This window comes from Oryzias melastigma, linkage group LG8 (genome assembly GCF_002922805.2).
Source record: "Oryzias melastigma strain HK-1 linkage group LG8, ASM292280v2, whole genome shotgun sequence".
Lineage (NCBI taxonomy): Eukaryota > Metazoa > Chordata > Actinopteri > Beloniformes > Adrianichthyidae > Oryzias > Oryzias melastigma.
The window spans coordinates 2,477,110-2,485,714 of record NC_050519.1 but is presented as its reverse complement, the minus strand read 5'-3'; the positions used below and the strand labels follow the sequence as shown (position 1 = coordinate 2,485,714).

Genomic DNA, 8,605 nt, shown 5'->3' with positions numbered 1-8,605 from the left:
CATCTAACGTTCAAAACATTCAGCAAAGTTCATGTAGCTGGTTTTCAAGTGTTTCAAGTTAATCAAGCTCACTTCTGATTGGTGAGAGTGGTTGCCATAGAAACATTGACTCCAACCAATCGGTGTTTGCTAAGTGATTATTGGGCTATTTTGGAGATTAACTAATATTTTTGCAACATGCTAGCTGTTTTGGCTGATTTTGATTATTTTCAGTTTTTTAGGCTAATCTGGAGCTTAGCTAATATTCTAGCTTTAAGCTAGCTCTTTTGGGTAAATTATATTTTACCAGTTTTTAGGCTAATTTAGCATTTAGCTAATATTTCAGCTATATATTAGCTGTTTTGGCTAATTTTGGCTTTTTTCAGTTTTTCAGGCTAATTTGAAGGTTAGCTAATACTTTTGCCTTATGCTAGCTGTTTTGGCTAAATTAGACAGTTTACCTGTTTTTTTTTTTTTTTTTCTAATTTGGCATTTTGGTAATTTTTCATCTACATAATATATTTTAGCTAGCCATCAGCTTCAGCCATTTCAGCTATCAACTTCAGAGTTTTCAGCTATTGGCTTCAGTTTATCTAGTTATCAATTTCAGCTTCTTTAGTATAATTTTGAAAATCTAATTTCCTTTGTTCTGATTTCCTCCTGCTCCACCTGATCTGTTTGTTTGGTTTGGAGAATCTTGAAGGCTCAAAAGTTGTCGATAGTGGAGCGGGGTGAGTGTTTGGACCAAACATCTTAAAGGGGGTGATTTCCAGCAGACGGGGCAGCAGAACCTCAGTAGAATTGAGCCTTGTGATGCAAAAGGTAAAACTTTTCATATTTATTACAGAAGGATCTATTCCTCCTGAAAAACACGCTGGTTTATGTCTCCAACTACACCTCAGGATTACACTAAAAATACTTTAACGTAATCTATTAGTAAACACAATCCGGTTAAGATAATTTTTCTCTTTAAAAATGAAAGTTTTTTTTTAAATGACTATTTTGCATAGTTTAATCATTTTGTGGTTTCTGTGTCTAACTCTTTGTGAACTTTGTTTAATTAAGCTATGTAAAATTTTAAATACATCCACAAATGTTTACAAAGTTTTGACAATAACAGATTTACACTGAAAAAGTCACAAAAAGAAGGTTCGGTTAGAAGTTAATAAGCCAAACCTGTATGAAAATATAAAGCTATAGATTGCTAGCTCCCAAATTTCTTATTTAAATCTGTGCATTGCACATATTAATCATTAATTAGCTGACTTAAATTTAACTGGTTTCTTCTGCTTGGATTAAGTTCCTTTTTTTGCAGAAATGTGGCATCACCCCCGTCTCTCCATCATGCTCCGCTGAGCTGTGGTGCCACACTGTATGCTTACACAAATATTAGCCCTGGGTATGTTTCCTATTGATTTGTTCTTTGGTCATGTAGGATAAAGATAGACCCCACCCAACAGGACCAGCTGCAGCTAAAAATAACCCCAGAGAATTAGGCTTCACAAAAACGCGCTCTCACACTCGGCCCGCTCTGCTGTCTGTCTGGGACGATCACGTTTAGTTCAGACACTTTTTTCTTTTTCTTTTCTTCCTCTCATCTTTGCTGAGGCTTGTTGTGTTGTTTTGTTATTTCCACTCAACAGAAGTGATGCTGAAGGGAAGCAACACCAACGATTGCTAATTTTTCAAGCTTAATTGAAGCTGTGAAAGTTGCGGCTATGATTTTGCATTCTCACACGAAGGCTGTACTTTGCAAAGATTCGTGGCGGATAAAAATATTTTCAGATTCAACATAATTGTCGCATGAAAACTTCACAACCTCCTTTCAATGGTGTCAACAGATTAATTAAGATTAGGATATTTTTAACCAAAATCCCCAAAAAACTGTGGTTTTCGAGGACATAGTTTCTGCAGAGCAGCAGTAGTTCATTAGGAATTCACCTCTGAGTTGTGGGCGGGACTGTTGGAGCAGAGTATACGGTGGCCCTGAAGGCCAAATCCCTTCAAAGCGATGCAAAAACGTTTTAAAGATCACAACGGCAATTAAAAAGTTAAACAAATATGTGAAAAAAAAAAAAAAACAGCATTACATTTAGAGAACAAAACTATATTTCAGAAACCACAATGTAAAAAAACAAACCAGAAAAAAAAAAAAAAAACATTTCGGAAAACAAAAGTAATTTCCTGAAAACAAAATGAAATGTTCCAAACCAAAATGTCGTTTCATGTCAAATAACTTTTAATTCAAGTGATGGACCAACATCTTCATCCAATCCGGGATGTCCCGTGGTGCCTATTTTTCCTGGTTTTCATAAAAAATAAAAGAAAATTCAGTAGACCAAAGTAATTTTCAGTTATCAAAATTGAATATTAAAAAAAATATGAAACCGGGAAAAGTAGGTATAATGAAACTGGATGATGACGCTTGTCTATCATTTCAAGTGGAAGTTATTTGACATGAAGTGATACTAATCTAAGCCCGCCCCCATTTCCCATCATCCACCTGTTTAGACACTCTCCCACTAGCTTATAGCTCCTCTCAACCGCACTTACAGGTGCAACAAAAAGGGGGAGCAATCAGGGGTGTGTATTGGCAAGAATCTTGCGATACGATACATATCGCGATACATGTCTCACAATACAATAAGTATCACAATACAATAAGTATCGACAGTACAAAGACAATTTTTGTACAATTGAAAAAAATGACGAAAAAATACTCTATCTGAATATTAATGTGAAAAATACTTTGTATTTAATGATCACAACGTTGCACTGCAACAGTATCTCATATTTGCTAGATGTTGTTTTTCTTTTGGTAAATTAAGAAATGGGTGTTCTTAGGGGAACAATACATACTGTCTGATTCCCACAACAAAACATTTTTTAGAATAAGAAAAAAAATAATCATATTTTAATAATATATTTTTTAAAAGAATCATTTTAAAAACTTAAAGATTCAATGTTTTGCTATTTTCGGTGAAATGACAGTTTTTTTGTTAATTGATCCAGTGTTTCACTTTTCCCAGTGAAAGTACATATTTTTTGTTATTTGATCCAATGTTTCACTTTTTTCAGTAAAATTACTGTTTTTTTTTTAATTGATCCAGTTTTTCAATTTTTTCAGTAAAATTAGATTTTTTGTTAATTGATCCAATGTTTCACTTTTTTCAGTAAAATTACTGTTTTTTTTTTAATTGACCCAGTTTTTCAATTTTTTCAGTAAAATTAGATTTTTTGTTAATTAATCCAATGTTTCACTTTTTTCAGTAAAAGTACTGTTTTTTTTTAATTGATCCAGTTTTTCAATTTTTTCAGTAAAATTAGATTTTTTGTTAATTGATCCAATGTTTTACTTTTTCAGTGAAATTATAGATTGTTCGTTAATTGATCCAATTTTTCACTTTTTTCAGTAAAATTACTGTTTTTTGTTCATTGATCCAGTTTTTCAATTTTTTCAGTAAAATTTGATTTTTTGTTAATTGATCCAATGTTTCACTTATTTCAGTGAAATTACATATTTTTTGTCAACTGATTCAATTTTTCACTTTTTCAGTGCAGTTGTTTTTCATTGAGAATATTTTTTTCTGCTACTGCCTTTGGACTATGCCCCAGATGACACGCCATGTGATAAAAACATTCTCTCTGTCGAAATAGACAAAAAAAATTTAGTCTATCTGCCCAAAATAACACAAGTGTTTGCCAAATTTGCTGGCATGAAGGAAATCCACATCTGGCGATGACAGCTGTGTCAGAAACACGATTCAAACAAAGGCTTCTCACTCAGGGAACAGGGTCTCTTGTTCTGTTTGGACCTTTCACATCTCCGGCTCTCTTGATTTCATCTTTAGCGACTTCTAAGGACACAAACTGAAAGATAAATCAGCATTTTGAGCTCTGATGATAGAGGACGACAGCAAACTGCAGGTTTTCCAGCCGCACAACCACAGGTCAGAGATCTGCACCCTTCTCACGCCGTTCCTGGCCTCTGCTTAATTCTGTAATGGCTGCTCTGTAATTTGGCCTTAGTGGGTAATAGAGAGGGCAAAGTGGAGAGCAATAAACTTGTTACACTTTGCAGCAACTGTGTGCAGTCTCGGTGGAGGCAGGAGAGGGCAAAATGAATCCCATCCATCGCCGGCTGCAGGGCAAAGTGACAGAGCGGTGTAATAGAGATCAGTCACTTCACACAGGCTGTTATCAGATGACGAGAGAGGCTGCACTGATACTGACTCAGGCTCCATTTCAGCTCCAACAAGTGGCCATGACGTCGTTGTGTATCCGCGCCGGCCGCAGCGCGTGGCGGTAATGCAGCTGGATGTGGAGGGGATCGGTTTCACCGTGTGTGTAATGCCACTTAGGGCCGTGACTTTAGCCTGGGTGGGCCAGCTCTGCCGGGTAATCCTCATCAGATTAAACCACCAGACTAATCCTGCTATTTTATACCACGCCGCTCTGCTCCATCCGTCTTTATCTCACCCCTCTGACATACAGCTCATGCATGTTTTCTGATGTCAGAACTCCTTAATAAAGTGATGAGATTATCATAAAAATCTAACTTTTCACCTTTTTTTTAAGATTCATTTGACAATTTGTTTCAATTAATTTTGATTCTCTTTTAAAAAATATTTTCAATTTTCTTCTTATTAAATATAGATTTTACATAACTGAGCATAACCAGATTTAGATTTATTTCAAACAAAAAGAAAACACGTGGAACAAGACAAACTAATAAAAAATAAATAAATAAAAAAAAAAAAAAGAAAATAAAAAAACTAAAAGCTTAGTTAGACTAAAATAAAAAATATACATGTTTAAAAGGCAGAAGCCAATGCTTAGTTAAGGCTCTTCCTCGATCTATCATATATTAGTTCATAATGTTCCGCATAATTCTGTTTTCTCTTTTTCCACGATCAATGTCACAGTAAATAATTGGATATTTCATCATTCTTCTTCATCCATCTTGTATTTTAAGAAAAGTAACCAGTGATTGGTATGAGTCAAGGTTTCTATGGCAACCACCCTCGCCAGTCGGGTTGGGCCCGTTTGATTTAATTTAAAGGCGGCTATACAAGCTCTGTCAATCAAACATAGGGGCCAGTAGGCTCCACCTACTTCTATTGAGGCATCTGATTGTAGTTTATAACTTAAAAAATATAATGAAAGGAGAAGATTATCAATAAGATGTTGAAATAAAAGGTATCAGAGGAAGAATGGTTATTCAGTGAAGTAATGACTGTTTATTTCTCTATAGAAGTCTATGGGATTTTGGCTTCTTGGAACCACTTCCTGTTGGAACGCCAGGGGGGCGGGGCTCACTCAATCCAGTTCTCAAGATTTTTTTTTTAAATCTTGAGTTGAGTGAATTTTAATGATGAAAACTTGGGTGGCTTATAATTAAAATAGCACATTATAATTGTTTGACATGACAAATCATTCAAATGCAATGCCTTCTGGTCTATATTCACTAACCTAGTGAGCACAGAAACACGAGATTTTTGCAAAGACTTCTGGGAAATTTTAAGTTTTTAATTGTAGATTTGGACAACTCTACAAACACGCTATATATTGCACTAAGAAAGGAGTGGTGAAAGAATTTAGACGTAACTTTGTGGAGCTTCTTCATTAGTTAAACAAAGCAAAACAACCTGTTGCTCCATCTAGTGATTGGGGGTGGTAATACAGGTTTTTAAGCCAGACCCCAATGACAGGATAGCAAGGAGCAGACTGATCACTGGAACGTCTTTCTCATGTAGAACGTCTTTCTACATGAGACACATCACCCCCCCATCCCCCTTCTTCCAGCCTTCGCAAACACTTCATGCAAAATTAACAAAAGACGAAGCATCAAACGCCGGCGTCCACCATTTTTCTCCTCCCGCTCTGTGCAGCCACAGCTGTAATGAAGATGGATGCTCCAGCTTAGCAGTGCAGCACACCTGGCAAGGTGAGGGGTGGGGGGGGGGGTACGGTCACGGCTTTTTGGAGGTATCTCAGGTGGGATGGGGGAGTGATGGCCTCCAGGGGGCGATTCATCAGGACGACACTTGTTAACTTGCTTAATCTCTCTCTGCAGCCACATCTGTGCTCCAGAAACCGAGTCCTAAACTTCTGTGATGAAATGCAGCTGGAAGACGGTCCGGCCGAGCAGGTAAACCCCGGCCACACACTCTTAGAGTTATTACTGGTGACAATTTCAGATTTTTACTGAGAGACAGTCATAAAAAAGTGAAAAAAAAAAGCTAAGCTAAAACAATAGACTTCTACGGTGGCCCTGAAGGGTAGATCACATAAAAAACACATAAAGATCACAACAGCAAATAAAAAAGCAACAAAACATGTAAAAAAAAAAAAATTCATTTTAGAAATCAATAAAAATTCTAAAAAACAAAAACAAAGCAAAAAAAAATCATATTATGGGATGTCCTGTAAATGTTTGTGTTTGGAAGAAGAGGGAAAGCAGACGATGTTTTACCCGATCTGTAGTAAAGAGTTATTAGATTAAGCACTGAACTTCACGTAATAAAGCAAGAAAAACCTTCTACCTGAACAGATCACCATATCAAATAACTTCCTTTTTGAAAGGTGAACGAACGTCATCATCCAATCAGTGACGTCCCATAATTCCTACCTTTACTGGTTTGTATTTAAGCATTACATTTTGATTCCTGGAACTTTTGAGTTTTGAAATGTTTCTTTTTGTTTGGTTTCTGGAATTTTGCTTTGATTTCTAAAATGTATTTTTTTAATGTTTGTTTTGCTTTTTATTTTTTGTCGTGATCTTTAATTTAATTATGCCGTTTTTTACCAAAATAAGAAAAAAAAACCTGTTCCACTTTTTAGGACATAAGTCCTGCAGAGTGGCAGGAATTCCTTAGAAATTCACCTCTGAGTTGTGGGCGGGACTGAGTAAGCCTTCTCTCATTTCCCATCATCCCTTGCTAACACGCTCTCTTGCTAGCTTACAGCCCCTCACAACACCATCTAACATTAGTGGTGCAGCAGAAATGGCGAGAAGTTTTGGGGGTATCCAGTAATACAGTTTAGAGGACATGAAGACGTTCATGGATCTATTTGTTTGCCAGTGGATGCATCAGAATGGAGCGGAGCAGGGAGCTTGTGGCCAGTGGATTGTACAGCAGCTTTTTCCTAATTCATATTAATTTAGATATAGAAATATGATCAGAAATGGGAGTTTGATATTCATTTTCTTTATATATGTTGTATCCATGATGAGAAAAATACGACGAAAACATGTTAAAACACCAAAAACACCGTTTTCATTGGAGTGTGTTTTTATTTTGAGTGATTTGCTGATGTGATTTCACTTCAGGGCCACCGTAGACTTTTGAAGATGACTAATTGACCCTTTCTGTATGCATAAAGACCACTTTATAAATCTAAAAAAACCCTTAATCTTCTGAAGCATCAGGAAGTGTTAAGTTTTGTCCACAGAGTAAATCTGGATCATCAAGAAGACCCCCCCCCCTCCCCCCCAAACACACAGATGGACATAAACTGTTTGAAAACACTGACAGTCCAACTATTATTAGCTAATCAGTGCGGCTCGTGGCAGCACATAATGGGTAATGAGCAGAGAGTGGTAGTTATGTTCCAGTTAAACCGTCTCTTTATGGGCCCCAATAAAAATCATCTGATATTCTGCAAAACCAATGGGATCATAGGAATCCCGGGACTCGCCATCTTTCCCCGGAGAGCGCCTTTCAGGATGATTCATGCGCGTGAGCCCCCCCTGACCTTTAACAATGTAAGTCTCTCCACTTGGAGTCTGGCTGTAAAACATATAATTAATGTTGGAAGGCTGTTGGGGAACTCCTTTCCTTCATTGATGCAGTTCGCTCTGAGATGCTGAGATCTTCCTGCTGGGAGCTCCTCAATTTATTGGTCTTTTAACTGTGATTATTCCATTTTTGGTCAAAATCAAACCTTCCAGTTGTGGCTGTTGGCGTAGAGCAACCCCGCCCCCTTTTCTCTCCCCGTTGCTGAAAACTCAGGGATTTTGTGGTCTTAATTCTATGCCAATAAGCACTATTTTGCTCCTGATTCATAACAATTTGAAAAAAGAAATCCTCAGAAATGCAATTTTAAGCTGATTTTCTTCATAAGTTCTCCATCTTTATAAAAATGCCACAAAAACAGGATTTTTAATTTTTGAAAGTTGGCTAAATCGGAAGGCTTCTGAAACTCGATGCACCTAAGAAAACCTGACAAAACTTTGTCCTTGTCTTCTAGTTTTTTTTTTTTTTTTCCACAGTTATGAAACTGATTTATTGAAACCTATAAAAACGTATCTTAATCCTTAACAGAAAACAGAAATGGTTCAAAGATATTGCCTTTTAGTCTCCCATGACCATTTTTTTAATTAAAAAAATGATCCATGTCATGTTTTAATTATGATTATGAAGTTTTTAACCAAAATCCTACAACCTAAATGTCTGAAAAAGTCATTTTTCATGTTGATCTGAAAACTCTGTTTCCAAAATCTCCTCTGAGGGGGCGTGGCTTTTTCAGGAAAACGTCCATCAATGTGGGTAATGTCCAGCCGTATGGTTCTGATCCGAGGAAGTGAAGATCTTCATGGACAGAACTTCCTCCAAAATCCTGA

At 36.6% G+C, this 8,605-nt stretch overlaps 1 protein-coding gene across 1 annotated transcript in view; it reads right to left on the bottom strand.

The window, feature by feature from the left end:
* The window catches only part of cacng2a (calcium channel, voltage-dependent, gamma subunit 2a), an 85,308-nt gene that overhangs the window by 69,655 nt on the left and 7,048 nt on the right, over window positions 1-8,605 (bottom strand). The window lies entirely within an intron of this gene.